Source organism: Microcebus murinus, chromosome 29, assembly GCF_040939455.1.
Source record: "Microcebus murinus isolate Inina chromosome 29, M.murinus_Inina_mat1.0, whole genome shotgun sequence".
NCBI lineage: Eukaryota > Metazoa > Chordata > Mammalia > Primates > Cheirogaleidae > Microcebus > Microcebus murinus.
In genome coordinates, this window is record NC_134132.1 from 6,405,339 (window position 1) to 6,421,931 (window position 16,593).

Sequence of the window (16,593 nt, forward strand, 5' to 3'; positions counted from 1 at the left end):
CTCTGAAATTGCTTTTTTGACTACCATGGCATAAACTATGAATTTGATCTCAAAATATAGCATTTGAAATAGAACAGAATATGTACCTAATATTGGCTTTTTTTGCTTTATTGAACAAATCTAGTGACTGAAGCTAAAAATTACAAAAGTGGAATCATAATTTTAGGCTGTTCTTAGCAATAGGTACCATAGGTTCAATTCTTACCACAGAAAAATCAATTATATATAGCTTGTTTCAAATTTGATCCAGTGCCTTCTATAAGTTGTATTCTAAAACATTTTCCCCAAAACAATTTTTTCCTCTGTGATAACTGTGTTAGATGTCTCATGCATAAAAGCCTCACTTCAAATTAAGTGCTACATGAAAACAATGATAAAATTGACAAAAGCTTAGAATTGCTATTCTGTAACAAGTTCAAGATTTGGTATTTTAAAAAGCCACAGTTTTCCTTTCATTTTTAAATGGAAATCTAAAACAGAAAGCAAAAGAAACATTTCATATTCTTGAATGTTGCCAAACAAGAAGCCACAAATTCCCATTCAAAAAAAAAGTAGGGACAACAATCATCTAAAAAATTAAGAGCTCACTACCAAAAGATTCCTAAGAGATAACTCAGATATACTCATTAAATTCTACAGCAAGAATCACTACTTTTAACAAGGACCGTACATGAATATTTGTGAGATCACTGTTATTCCAAGAGTTTAGATTTAAAATCAAATAGGGAATTATAAAAGACATTCTTCCAAAAATTTTCCAATCTCAGGAAAATTTTTGATCTCTCTGTTCAAAAATTTGACCTCTCTGTTCAAAAATTCCTATCTTTCCTGAGATAGGAAAATTTTTGATCTCTGTTCAAAATACTCTTCAGAATTTGAACTATCCCAGGGAAAGCCATCACTTCAAAGTTATTACTTAGCTATTTTTTCAATAGAAAAAACACACACATGAAGGTATATGGTTTATACTGCAAATCATAGTATTATTATTCAAGAAAAAAAGTGATGAGATAAACACAGTGTGTAAAAATCTTTTCAGGTACGCCTATAATAATTAAATAAATTTCTCTGTTAAAATGTTATTTTTTCTTTTATTATTATGCAGATTGTAAGTAGATATACCTCTTTTCCTCTACCTAAATAATCCATGGATATTGAACAAAGAGGTTTTTTTTTTTTCCTCCATATTAAATAAGGTTATTTCCTTTATGGTAAGAATAAACATTTTTATTTTTTAATTTTCAAGGGCCGATACTTCTTATTTTTCTATTTAAAGGATGAAAGATAGAACATGATGCTGCAAAACTTGGTCAATGTTTCCAAATAAAATTCAATTTAAGATATACAATGTCTACTGACACAAATCGCAATTCTGTATTCATTTTGTCAAGTTGTACTGGACAAGGGGTAAAGGAAAACCTTTACCCCAATGTGCTAACTGGCTGCCCCCTTGGCCTGTGTCCCCTGGTTGTGTCATAAAATGCTCCATACACAGGGCCCACGTCATGACTCGATCTGTTAACAGTTTCATAGCTCAGGGTTTGGCTTCGTTTGTTAAGAATCGAGCTGCCCTATCACTCGTATGGAACTGAAAAGGCCGTTAGGGCTCATAATGCAAAACTCACAGAAGTGTGCAGCTGCTGTTCATATTCTCGAAGAAGTCTGTTATAACGATGATGTCATGGAAACAGGCTGGAATCTATTACTTGTCCCAGACAGTAGAGCCATTCAATCTCTCTAGGTATACAGGTTGCACCATAAACATCATGGTTGCATTACAATAAGGCAGTAAGTTCATTAAAAAAAAAAAAAAAATCGCTGAGGGCAGGTTAATTAGGTCCTCTCTATAGTTCTGCTCTTATTTTATTTATTTATTTATTTACTTATTTTGAGACAGGGTCTCATTCTGTTGCCCAGGCTAGAGTACAGTGGCGTCATGATAGCTCACAGCAACCTCAAACTCTTGGGCTCAACCAATCCTCCTGCCTCAGCCTCCCAAGTAGCTGGGACTACAGGCGTGCGCCACCATGCTTGGCTAATTTATTATTATTATTTTTATATTTTATAGAGAATAGGGGTCTCACTACTTCCCATGCTGGTCTGGAACTCCTAAGCCTCAAATGATCCTCCAGCCTGGGCCTCCCAAGATGCTAGGATTACAGGCGTGAACCACCACACCCAGCCTAGTTCTGCTTTTAGTAATCTCACTTACCACTGGAACTACCCAAAAATTATAGTCATCATCATCTCACTGTATGATAAATCTATTGTGAACCACAGAGCATTGCAAAAATTACATATAAATCATTCAACCCTTGATTCAAGACTGTGCAAGGTAATGTAAACAAATAATTTCTCCTTATATACCTAACACAGTGAAGATGATTAATCATGAAATGCAAAGCAATAATGCATGATTAATTTTAAGGTCTTACACCTATGTATTTAAAAACTGCTACGACTTACTATGGCACAGAATGTTAAGTAGTTTCATCCTGGATCAGAAGCAGAGGTAAGAAGAGGGGTCTACTTCCCTCATCTTAGTATTCTAAATGGTTGAATAAAACAAAACACACAAACCATTTTCCAAGTGAAGAATTTTTTAAATGACTTGAAACATATAAATATTAAATATTTTCTACTATAGGTTGTGTATCCCTTATGCAAAATGCTTGGGTCCAGACATGTTTCTGATTTCGGAATTTTTCAGATTTTGGAATATTTGCATATACCTAATGAGATATCTTGGGGATGGGACCAAAGTCTAAACACAAAATTCATTTGTTTCATATACACCTTTTACACACAGCCTGAAGGTAATTCTATACAATATTTTTAACAATTTTGTGCATGAAACAGAGTTTGTGATAAGTACCTAATGTATGGAATTTCTCACTTATAGCATCACGTCGGCACTGAAAAAGTTTCGGATTTTGGAGCATTTTGGGTTTAAGGATTTTCAGATCCTGTGTATTCATCTGCAGCATTGTAACCACCTTAAATTCCAAATTAAAGAGAAATTTTGAACATCAAAGACGTATATTTTAACCATTAAAATTATTGGAATGCTCTTGAGATAAAATCAGAACAGATTTAGAACACTGAAAAAGGTCTCAATCTGTCACTAATTAGTTGTTTAATCTTGAGACAATTATTTATAACATCCCATTACCTTAACTTTGAAATGAAGAGCATGAGAACAAGCTATATAAAGTCCCACTTTTCCACAATAGTATTTCTCAACCCATAGGTATCAGGTATGAGATGATAGTTAAGCCCTTCTTGCTTGGTGCGGGGCACTATCCTAAGGACATTACAGGTATTAACTCATTTAACCTTCAAACCTTTATAGTACATACTCTTATTATCCTCATTTAGAGTTGAAGACGCAGAACAGATAATGGTAAGTAGCTTACCCAATATCATCAAGCACATGGTGAGTAGAAGAGAAAGACTTCCCATCCAAGCCTACTGATTCCTGGGCTAGCTCTTTCCACCACTGTACTACACTCGATATACTGGGATAGTCTTAGAATGAAGAGGTCTGGTTGCTTTAATTTTCTTTTCTTTCTGTCTTCTTTTTTTTTTTTATTTTAGCATATTATGGGGGTACAAATGTTAAGGTTATGTATATTGCCCATGCCCCCTTTCCCGTCTCGAGCAAGAGCTTCAAGTGTGACCATACCCCAAACACTGCACATCTCACTGTGTTTGTATATACCTGTCCCCTCTTCCCCCCTCCTACCCGCCCGACACCTGATAAATGTTATTCCTATATGTCCACTTAGGTGTTGATCCGTTATTATCAATTTGCTTGTTAGTCCATGTGGTGCTGGTTTTTCCATTCTTGAGATACTTCACTTAGTAGAATGGGCTCCAGCTCTATCCAGGAAAATACAAGAGGTGCTAGATCACCGTTGTTTCTTAAAGCTGAATAGTAGTCCATGGTATACATAGACCACATTTTATTAATCCACTCATGTATTGATGGGCACTTGGGTTGTTTCCACTGCTTTGCAATTGTGCATTGTGCTGCTATAAACATTCGAGTGCAGGTATCTTTTTCATAAAGTGACTTTTGATCTTTTGGGTAGATGCCCAGTAGTGGAATTCCTGGATCAAATGGTAGATCTACTTGTATCACTTTGAGGTATCTCCATATTGCTTTCCACAGAGGTTGAACTAGTTTGCAGTCCCACCAGCAGCATGGGAGTGTTCCTATCTCTCCACATCTATGCCAGCATTTATTGTTTGGGGAATTTTTATAAAGGCCATTCTCACTGGAGTTGAGTGATATCTCATTGTGGTTTTGATTTGCATTTCCCTGATGATTAGAGATGTTGAGAATTTTTTCGTATGTTTGTTGGCCATTCTTCTGTCTTCTTTTGAAAAGTTCCTGTTCATGTCCTTTGCCCACTTCTTGATAGGGTTGTTTCATTTTTCCTTGCTGATTTTCCTGAGTTCTAAATAAATTCTAGTTATCAGCCCTTTACCAGATGTGTAGCTTGTGAAAAAAGGGAAAGGTCAAAATTTAATAGTGGAAGCTTGATGACTGAGGATATTCCAATGCCTTGGGATCACTGCCATGAACAGCACTTCTACAATACAGCGTCATATACAGGTAGAGAAAGCATCAGATGGTGCCCTAGCTCCTAATCAGTTATATTCTGCCCACAAAATGCAAACATATCTGCAGTGTTGCAAAGAAGACCACATTTATCTACATGAACATCCTCTATCCTATGTCTACCTATCTAAGGCAGTTGTACTATGTGACCAGAATTAAGTTCAATAGTGGCATGCCATAAAGTGACGGCAATAGTTAAATTTAATATCAGCTATAAGATGACATTTAAACATGGTATCTGTTATACATAACTAGTTTGAAAATGAGATGTTTCAAACATGATTATTTATAGCCAAAGGCAAACCCTAGTTATCAGCATGGGAAATGGCTTTGTTTAATTTACTGCCTATCGAGATTTGTTTATTTGGTTGATTCACAATAAGCAACAAAGAATAGTTTAATCTCAGTAGCATGAAAGATATAAATATCCAGAAGTTCTAAAGTTCGTTTTATTATATCTTGACAAAAGTGTGACAGGTTTGTAAAATTTCCTTCATGTTCCGAATCAGTCATTTATGATCATTAACCAGATAATTTTACAGATAGAAAAGACATTACATGCTTACATGTTTACTTCTTCATCAAGGGGTAAAGTATAAGAGATCTTTTCTTCCATTTTAATAGACCGCATCGCCCTAAAATTTGACAATTCAAACTTTTGTTGTGTCTTTGCACAGCTGTGAAAATAAAATTATTCTGACTCCCTTCAAATTCTTTCTCCCCACAATATAAATATACATACTAAAATATACAAGATTAAAGGAAAAATCCATTTATTCCAGTGCTATCTACAAAATAATCTTAGTCCTCCCACTTCCTCCTTCCTTAGTATATGCAGGTAAACCTCAAATTAGACTCACTCACTGTCTTCTGGTCTTTCACCTGTGCCAAAGAACTACATAACCAGAAAACTCCTTTTACAGTAAATAGTCACAATACAAGGTAAGTGTGGAAACAGACCCCAAATCATTTGAAATGTTTGGGTACACCTGGTCGAACACCTGTTGGAAACAGATGAGTGATATTTGAGACACAAAACAACAGAAATGAGGGAATGCTCTCATAATTTTCACTGCATACTTCTCAGCATCAACCATTTTAAGTTTATTGAAAGAATGATGAAAAAGCAACAAATTAGAATTAGATTGGATTAGCATTTCATTTTTCTTCTGGAAAACACAGGGGAACCCACTGAAAATAAGCCCAGAAAAATCAATCATTACCAATTCAAACATCTCACTTATAAGTGAAAAAGTCCTATTAAAAATGCTAATTTTCTTTCTTTTCTTTACCTACAGTACCTGCTAACTTTTCATAAATTTTATCTTTTAAATGTCTAAATGCGTTTCGCAAACAAAAATGAAAAATATCTATAAAGAAAATATTAACTTTACATTTTCAACTAAATGTTGACTCACTCAAAGTAAGTGACCGGCACTTTTTTTCTTTTATCACCTATAGGAGAGCCAAGAGAAGGGTTTTACAACTAAAATGTAGACGATACATGGAGAAAGAAACTAGCTGAATTTCACAGGCTTTTCCACCAAATAGAAAAAATAAAATACAGCTTCATCGTCAAAATTCCCAACATCCAAATGAAGTTATCGACTTTCTCCCTCTGAGAACCCATTTCTAACTAACCAACAAGCATTTTACTACATCCTTATAATGTACCTGCTACCCTGTACCTCAAAATTCAGAATAACTTTTCTACAAAGGGTTGGAAAAAAACAAAAGCGAAGAAATCAGCTAAAAGTCTATGCCAAAACCCAGTCATTTGAGCATGGAAGCTTGGAAGAGGATTGTGAAAGTGAGCATGAATTTTAGGCATGAATTCTGGAGACCAAAAGAGGGAGGAGGACAGAGCTTGGTCATATATTCAATTCAGCACAAAGGAGAACAACAAATCCAGTGCAATTAAGGTGGCTTTGGTACATGGCTAGAGACAGGACAAAGGAATATTGAGTTGAGTAATAATCTAAGTTTTAATTGCCAATCCATCAGTCTCAAACGAACATAGACTATACATATTATACAATTCAATAAACACTATTTCTTCACATGCTCTACAGCTATGATAAAGATGAAAAAAGAAAAATCTTCAAGGGCTTTAAGCTCTGGCAAGACTATAGAAAGTTCTGTCCCCCAAAACTATGAGATGGTGAAAATCCCACAGGCAATACTGAAAAAGCCTCAATTTATAAGAAGTCAGATGAAAAAATGTTTAACTAGACCCAATATCTAACTGTATTCTAACAATTCTTATTTCGTTATTGCACAAATGTTTGATTTCTACAAAATAATAGTTATACCTACACGCATTAGTGTTGCTGGTCTAGTTCTTAGATAAAAACAAAAGGGGGGAGAGTCATATCAGATTAATTTGTAATGCTATCTGATTCAAAACAAACAACTCAGGTTGAAGTGCTGACCATAGTGACTAAAATATTGCTGGGGTCTGTAAATAATTTCACGAGTGTTGGCTTCCTTCAACTGTGGCAAAGGTGTCTAAAATGGCTGTTGCTTTAAAATAATGTGTCAACCCAAAAAAAGGACATCTTCCCAGATAATATCTGGAGAAAGTTATAATCAAATCATGAAAATCAGAAAACATAATCCCTATTCCTAAAAATTATAAAATAACAAATGGAGTTTTTCGCTACTTAATACTAAATTGTGTTAGTAATATATCACTTCTACCTGATTGTTTCCACAAAGGATTCAAGAGAAAAGAAGAAAGCTACAGGAAGTCGCCGAAAGTTATTTAGCTATCAGTTTGCTTTGGACCTGACTTTAACATAGTTTATGAATTTTAAAAAACTTGACAAAATTGCTTGATGACATTAGTCTAGGAAAATTTCCAAATATGCAAATACAATGGACCCTTAAGTCAACTGTCAAATTGTAGTGTTTAAGTTTTCATGACAAACTAACACCACCACAGACCACCATATTGTCGAGAACTATTAAATTTATATTGAAGAGTTTAGTTATTACCCCTATTTTAACTCATAGTTTTGGGCTACTCCTTAACTCTGGAAGCTATAAAATTAATTCTAAGACAAAGAAGAATGTGGGGGAAATTAAATTAAGAGTTGCAGTTTGTTTTTAATTGCATACATAATTTCCTTAAGAATATACCAATTTAAGCGTCTGTTTCTATCATCAGTTTCCTTTAATGATTTGGTGAAAGTTGGTGATTACCATTGAGGATATTAGAGCCCTCCAAACAAATTTCATTTGCCAAATGGGAAAAGGGACACAGTGTGATTCAGACTTCAGATTATGGAATCAGAATATCTGGGATCTTAGACAAAACTTGCAAATCTCTTTTGGCCCTAGTTTCCATCCCATATAGGGTTATTGCAGAAATAAGGTATTATGGAAATTATAACATGCTCTATAAAAAGACTTAGTAAATGTGAGCTATTATTACAGTTATTTTCTGTGCTGCCTCAGAATCCAAAGCATGTGGAGACCTCTATTTCCCTACCTCTGAAAAATTATCAATGCAACAGGCTCTCACACCAAAATCCAAGGACCAAATAGAAACTTTAAACAAATCTAAGTGATTCTGGACCAAAATGGAGTACAAGCACTTACTTCTTCCTATTTCTCCTGCTAGTATAGCTAAACCTCCTCAATGTCACGTACAAAATACACAGAAGGTGACTATGAAAAGTGGAGAGGAGACAACTAAAGACCTCAGGACCCCAGAGGAACAACAGGGCTGTGAGTTTCCTAAATTTTCTGTCTGTCTTATGTACCCCAGACTGAATCGGCACAATGCACCCGGGGAATTAACAGGCAGGCAAGATATTTATTGTTGTACATTGTGGCTACAGATTTCAGAATTGTAGAGTGACTTAAAGACTCACTCAGTTTGGGAACCTTCTGCACACCCCCACAGTTCCTCTTTTTTTAACTTCCCAGGAACATGGTTCTGCTTCTAGCATCCAGCCATGCTCAATGCAATCTAAACCCTTTCTCTTTGTTCTCCTAAAACCTAACCATATCTGGCTTTTGGTTTGTTTTTATTTCTGGCTTTCTCTTCGTTTCTCTATGAGGCTAAGTTCCAGCCAGAGCACCTCTGAGCTCAGTAAATGTTGTTTCACAACTCTCATCGAGAACTCAGCCAAAGAGAGGCCTTCCGTTACTGTCGCTATAAGATTCCTCTGTCAATCATTCCACTTCCAATTTGGCCTTTGCATTTAGAACATCATTTTTTAGTCCAGATTTAGCTGTATATGGATTAATCTCTTTCCAACACACACCCAAGTATCCACCTCAACTTTTCATTCAATGTTCTACTCTCCCCAATTTAATTTTTGGCATGTTATAAATTAAAATGATCAACATTTACAGTAAACCTACATTATCTAAAATTCACTGAAAATAAGATGGGCAAAATATGCACATCAACCCCATAGGTACAATTCTGCTCATGCCTTAGACCATAGTGCCATTTCCAATCTCAGTTCCCTTCCTGCCCCATCTAAACTCGGATCTAGTTTATGAAGTCCCTCTGACAACTTAAACTTGATAACTACTCTTCCCCACACACAGTGAGTATGTTTGTGTATATCCATGTGGATATAAATAAACTTTTAAATACAAATAATTCATTTGTATACTATGACATATTTTGTGGTCCCTAATGATGGCATGTATTTAAGTCTTGTGCATCAAACAAAATCAATACCTGACTGAGAAAAGGAAGTAAATCATATTCTTACCATTTTTCTTGGACTGTAATGAGCATGGTGCTAAACACACAGAGCCAGGATGAGTTGACTCATTCAACATATGAAAATTGAGTCCCTAACCACTTAGTGCACCAAGGGCTGGAGATTAAGCAAACAAAAAACCGAAGGTGGCATGTGCCCATAAAGGGTTTATTGAGCACTGTGAGAGAGCCATGTGAACAAACATTTTAAGGTGTGCATTGACAATTAAAATGGAGATATAGTCAAGGCATGCTGGTAGGACTGAGAGGAAGTACCTAACTGTGCCAAGGAAGATATCACAAAGAAAGATACATTTCCTTTAATGAAAGAACCATGAAGGATAAAGATATGTCAAGTAAACAAGAGAAGAGGCAGGAATGGCATTTGAGAAAGAGGAACAGCAAAATGCAAAGAAACATAATCATGAATGGATAGGCAGACGTAATCAGGAACGATAAAAAAAAGGCTGCACGTGCAGGCACAGAAAGGGTAGTGACAAGTGACAAAGCCAGATGACAGGCAAGGACTTGAAGTTGGAGGGTCCCATACACCACGTGACTCATCCCCTCAATCCTGCAGGCCTGGGGGTTCCCGTGGGGAGAGTGACAGGATCAGATATACACGCTGCTCATGAAATGGTTTGGAAGGGAGGTAAAATGAACCGATGTTAAGAAACTATTTTCGGGTCTGAGAAATGGTAAGGATCTGAGCTAAGGAATGCAGGCAGTGGAATCACAATAATTTAAAGCATTATGTGTGAATGAAAACAAACTGAGAAGAAAAGAGAGCCAAGCAAAGGTCTCTGAGCACATCGACAGTTAAGATGAATCTGTACTGCCTGTCAAATCCATTCTTAGCTTGGGAATAAATTAAATATTTTTTTTCTGTCTTTCACATTGTAGTTCTCAATGTATAAACAAGAAGAAACAGGTCACGATTAATATTTTAAAGCCTAAACTGGAAGCCCTTCCTTTATCTACTGATCTTGGAATGTCTTTCAAACACAAAGTGTTCAGAGATAAGAGGATTTTATCTCTTCGCCCCCCCCAACTCCACAATCCCCTGGTACCCCAAAAAACTGTCAAAGTAAAGAAGCTGCAAACACACCTGTTCATTAGGTTTTCTTTTCAAAATGGGTACAAAAGATTCACCTGAAGGCAGGAAGTCCACAGTCACTTGCTCAGTTTGGCCTGGACACCATTTGACTTGCTCCCTCCCCTTCTTGTCCCCAAGCCCCGAATTCAAATCACTGCTTTTACACCTTAACTGACTTTCACCTGACCTGGTCAGACATGTGACAAATTTGCCTAGGTATAACCTGACACACAAAATCACTTTATGATTTTCCCCTTAACATCACTGATTTATTACAATTTCTATGAGGAGTATAGGAGCGTGGCGAATATAACCAAACTCAGAATACCAACCAGATAAACGTGCTGCTGATATTGGTGGCATCAAATGCTTTAACGAAAAGCACTCTTCTCCCACTGGATGAGTTACACAAGGCACAGCCACCTCACTCTCTTGACTCCTTTGAAACCTACAAAGTAAAAAAAAATAAATAACTATAGGGGAGAAAAATCTAACGTGAGGCTCATGTTACATTTTAACAACAACAACAACATGCATACAAAACCCAAACCTTTCAATCCAGTGCTACAGGCAACATAACTTCAGAAAGGTAAAGCATTTTTCCCTTAAATCATATGCCCATGTTTATTTATGTGGTTCATCCTGCTAACATTCTCTGAGCAGCTATACCCCAGGCATTATGTCTATATCGAGAATATTATTATTGCCTATATTATGCCTATATATAAAATCTTGCCTGTTCCTTCAGGTACAGTGACTGCCAATAACTGAATGGTATCAGCATCTACCAAAAGGCCACCCCCATCACTGCTTAGATCTCAACTCTATGATTATCCCCCTGCCCTAAATACTCTGGCTAATACAGCGTCTAACACACACACACACACACACACACACACACACACACACACACACACACACACACACGTCACTCTCTGTCCTTTTACTCTGTTTCTTTTTTTTGCAAACAGTCAACCCTGTCTTACGCTATTACTCTGTGCGTTGATTTCGTGTGTGACTTCCACTACTGCCATGCAAGCCACAGCTGAGCTGGGAAACACCAGTCTTGTTGACCCCTCCCCATTGACAGTGCCCGGTTAGACCACACAGTCAGTGGTCTAACGAATGCTTCCAAATCTGCAAACTACCAAAATCTCAAAACTTTGTTCTAAATAAAATCCCAAAAGCGAAGAGTTTATTCAGTGCCTCTACGAGTTCACAAGATTCAGAGAGATCTATATTCTAGAATATATAGGCAGGCTAACATGAATAGATTGAATCAATGTAGTTTCTAGATCCAGTGCCATGGACTCAGAGGCAGTCAAATGTTAAACTGTCCTTGAAGCACATTTAAACTGTCTCTAAAATGGAGACGTGAGAAAAGGAATATAAGGGGAAACATAATTAATCCTCCTGCTGAAAGAAATATGAATTCCATAGTCAGAAATTCATAATGCAAACAATTTTCAAGATGTCATTCAAGCTTCAAGTTCATCTTTTTTTCTAAGAGTTACTGTGGCTGCTAGGAAAACATACTGCATTAGAATAAACAGAAACTGTAGTATTGCATATAATTGGGCTCAGCAGCATATTCATATTTGGATCAAGTAATATGAGGGTTTTGTGTGGTGCTATGATAGAATGTAAGAGAAGAAAACTGGGACAAAAAGGCACACACAATCTTACAGTATCAAACTTTCAAAACATGATAGAATAAAGTCCTCTTTCAAAACCTATTTTGTAAAGAACCTGTATTAATTGCATGTCGATATATAAAGAACACAAAAGTTGCATTTTCTCTACTTTGGATCCCAGTCTCCATTCCATAAGTATAGCCCATTGTATGCAATTCCCAGGTCAGGGGTACAGTAGACAAATTAATTAGTCTATTAAGTCTCAGTCGTATCCTGGCACTGATGTTTAGGTTAGCACCTTCAGCAACAAGTTTCTAACGCTTAACTGTGCTGCCATTTGTTCCTAAGAGGAATTAGGAATGAAGGGAAAAAGAAAACACGGCTGGGAAAAGTTCCCACTGACCTAAAGGCAGAAACACGCACGTGAGTCAGGGCACAGATTGGTGTAGACATAAAAAGGAGAAAAACTCCAGTTGATTAGTTCTTGCTATTTTAAGTGATTAGGGGAAAAATAAATGGCTTCATATCTAAGGGAAATTTAAACAGCATTTAACACTCAACAAAATCAACCTAAGGAAGATGATAATTTGCTATGACTTAGCACTAAAGAGAAACCAATGATTTCATATGACGAATCTCTCAAGCATTCCATGGGAAGATTAAACACTTGACTAAATATTTGTGGGTGCTGTGAATGCCTGAAATGAACCAAATCATATATTTGAAAAAAACAGACACACGTGCAGAGACACACAAAGAGAGAGACTATCAGTTCTCTTTCACTTTACAGCAATTAGCTACTGCAGATATATCTTAAAAAAAAAAAAAACACCACATACCATATTAGTTCAAAATTCAATAAAAGCAAAGTTTGTTGATTATCATACAACACAACAGAATACCTAATAAACTGTACAGGAATTTTCTTTTCTCTGAAATTTTTTTCTTTTGTTCAGTGACGTCCTGGTACAGTGAAATGTTTTTATACCATCACTGACCCAGAAGTGTGCAAGGATTAAGCTCAAAAAGCTGTTTTACACGTAAGAACTGGGTGTTGCGACTGTCTCAGGTATCTTTGAGAACAGTAATGAGAACTGAGCCACGAGATAAAGAATAACTCAGTTTTCCAATGACACAGTCTGTCATAACAAATATCTGGGACATATTGGGCAATAACACTGTTAGAACCCTGAGGCACCTTCACTAAAACAACATTAAACTCTGTGCCATTTAACATCCACCCAGTGTGCTGGATTACTGGAAAGGCAATTACAGTAACCATATTTTATATTTTCTCCTGAATATCCCATTGTTTGGGCGCTATAGAACCTTAAATTCATCAAATTTTCCCCAAACTCTGTGCTATTAGATTAAGGATTATTAAAAAGTAGTTATATTTCTTAGAATATTTCTTCAGGAAATAATCAGAAATATTGAAATAGAAAAGAATCAGAAGGGTCAAAAGATAATGATTAAATATTATTTGCAACAGCAAAAACCTGAAGCCATGGAAATGTTCGACAATAAGGCAATAGTTATATAAATTATGTTATAACAGAATATTAAGAAGTCGTTAGGTGGCATGCTTTCAAGGAACAATTTGATAGAAGATAAAATCCCTATATTATGGCAGGCACACAATGAAGAATTGTTAAATGAATGAGATAAAAATTCAGTTTACAACTATATGCATAGCTTGATTCCAATTTTAATATGCATCTTATATAAAAATGTATTATATGCATCTTTTATATATAATACGCACATTCATAGAAACCAAAAAAAGTCACCTCAGTGTTCACAGTGGTTATCTTTGGGTAGTAGAATGAAACCCAACTCTTTTTTTTTTTTTTTTTAATTATTTTTTTTTTATTTTGGCATATTATGGGGGTACAGATTTTAAGGTTTCAATAAATGCCCATTTCCCCCCCTCCCCCCAAAAGTCTGAGTCTCCATCATGACCATCCCCCAGATGGTGCACATCTCACTCACTATGTATGTATATACCCGCCCCCCTCCCCCCTCCCACCTGCCCAATACCCTATTACTGTAGCACCTATGTGTCCACTTAGGTGCTACTCAGTTAATACCAGTTGAAACCCAACTCTTACTATGAACATACATTGCTTTTATAATGAGAAATGAAACTACTGTAACCACTGCAAAAGTTTGAGCCAAGTGAGGTTACTGAGCCAAGGTTTGAGCCAAGTGAGCATTATCATTAATGAAGATAATGCTCCTTCTATAAGCATCAACAGACTAATGGGTAAGTCAGACCCTTCTGAGTGACAGTCTCATTAAACACTTGCTAAGATCCCCCTAGCCCTGAGGCCAGCAACTCTTGGTAATCTCCAATATTATCTTTCCACCAGGTATAATTATTCCCTGTTCTTCAATGTGGCTTATGAATATGTATATTAATATATAGTCTACTTAGCTGTGAGATGTGTTGTAAAAATGCCAGTATTTCTTTATCTATGGCTCTGGAATTTTTCCTCTGAGGCCAAAAAAAAGGGGGTATGTATGTGTGTATATTTGACAAACTCATTTATTTATGACAAACTGCCCTAAACCTGTTCCACATATGGCGATGGATATTTTTACAAGCTCTGCTGAAGAGAATCCCATCCTTCAAATTGACAGTTATGGCTTCTCCAAAAAATGTCATTTTGGAAGTTTTTTTAAATAGCATTTTGAATCAACACTGCCAACTTCTTAAAAAGTGTTTCAGAGGAAGTTACTCCCTAGATTTAAAAAAAAAAAAAAAAAAGGAATAGTTACATCTCTCTTTCTTCAGATCTAAATTACTTTTGGGGCAAAGTCCCCTGCAGTCTCTCTCTGTTATAGACACTTTTCTGTACTATCACCTATGTCACCTGTAAATGTCCCCACATGCAGATTTCCTTCTATCACCATGAAATCAAAGCAAATGGCATTCCTGCGTGCTCTGTTTGTGTGGTTACTATGGTAGCGACTTGGATTTTGCACTGGGATGACCCTATTTGGGGCAAGGGACAGAAGGGACCAAAAGCATGAAAGAAAAAGTTAGGGCAACGGTCAGCACCTCTAAATATTGACTTTTCATTTGGAACAATCTTTGGCCAAAATCTATAAAACTCTTGACCTGACTCTTCAAGCATCCTGGGATGAAAATCCTTAGTACTGTGATGTGAGCACCATCATGCTGGCAAAATCATCACCCTTTCCTCTTGCTTTCAAGAAGCATTAAACCCTCCTTCTCACCACCCCCCAAATTTCCACCTTAAACTCCCCCCAAATTGAGTCACGCCCTGGTTCACAGGTTCCATGGACCAAAGAGTCGAAACACCATGTGGTCACTCAAATCTCTGATGGAAAAGAGAGCAGACAGGACACTCTGCTTGTCTGGCACTCTTAAACATACAGCCCTTCTCCACTGTCTTAGAGGATGTCACTGTGGGTGACAGGTGAAAACAGTAGTCAGGGAAAGAAATACTACACACTTTCTATTTTCATGGGTTTTCTTAATTGTCAACAAGGTAGTTTCCTTGAATACTTGTATCAAGCAAACCAATGGTTTTCAAAGTACGTTCCCCCAAAATGGTATTTTTTAAAAAAGAAGAAAAACAAAACAAAAGCTCTAACAGGTAACAGACAACAGTGGCTGATCCGATTGAAGAGTGAAAGATTCAAGAAGAGCTGCAGAACTTCACCGACAGCTGCCCACCTACTCCTCAGCCTCTCCACAAAGCTCAGTAGAGACCCCCAAAATTCTACATCCCTGAGGGACACGATTTGAAAACCAATTAAACAGACCCTGTCCTTCCAATCACACAGTTAGTACGCATAGTGCTGACTATTCAAGCCATGAAAAAGTCCATTACATGCGTATAACATTTGTCACTTTAAGAGTCAGAAGGAGTCACTAATTTTTTTCAATATTTTGCTCCATTATTATGAGAAAAATTATGTCACAATAGCAGTTTAAAATATGGAGGGTCAGAAAAGTCATAGGTCCAAGTTCTTAAAAATGCATACAACCCCCTAAATTGTTTTAATTTAGAGAGAAAAATTATTTTAAAATAATTATTTAATAGCTATAAATGAATTAGTTTCAAAGCATAAAGTCAGAGGCCAGAATCATGCAAAACTCTACTAGACAATAGAAATTGCTGTACTCATTACAGAAAGGAAAAGAAAAACCAGCAATGGTCCTCATGCCTCTTAGCCGGCCAAAGAAACATCCAGAAATTTAATATATCCTGCCTCCTATCTTTTTTTTGAGTCCTCATAAAACTGACAAAACAAAAGACAGGGTAATGTTTTAGAAGAGTCAATAAAAAGTACTCTGAATATTTCAAGTGTCACAATAAGGCCTCCTTTTAAAGAGACATGGTGGCACACTGTGAAAATTTCTATGTATTTCTATTACATACATTCAAGAGACAGTCTCTCTTGAGATATTAGCATTTAATAATCACTTCCTACTTGAAAATGTGAGTTTTAATAGCTCATACCACACTACACTGTA

General features: G+C 36.4%; 1 protein-coding gene across 2 annotated transcripts in view; it reads right to left on the reverse strand.

Annotated features, from left to right (window-relative positions):
• The window catches only part of BMPR1B (bone morphogenetic protein receptor type 1B), a 353,247-nt gene that overhangs the window by 189,891 nt on the left and 146,763 nt on the right, over positions 1 to 16,593 (reverse strand). For both annotated transcript variants that reach the window (XM_075998762.1, XM_075998763.1), the window contains exon 3: positions 10,782 to 10,897. The gene's annotated coding sequence lies outside the window, so the exon portion shown is untranslated. The remainder of the gene's footprint in view (positions 1 to 10,781; positions 10,898 to 16,593) is intronic.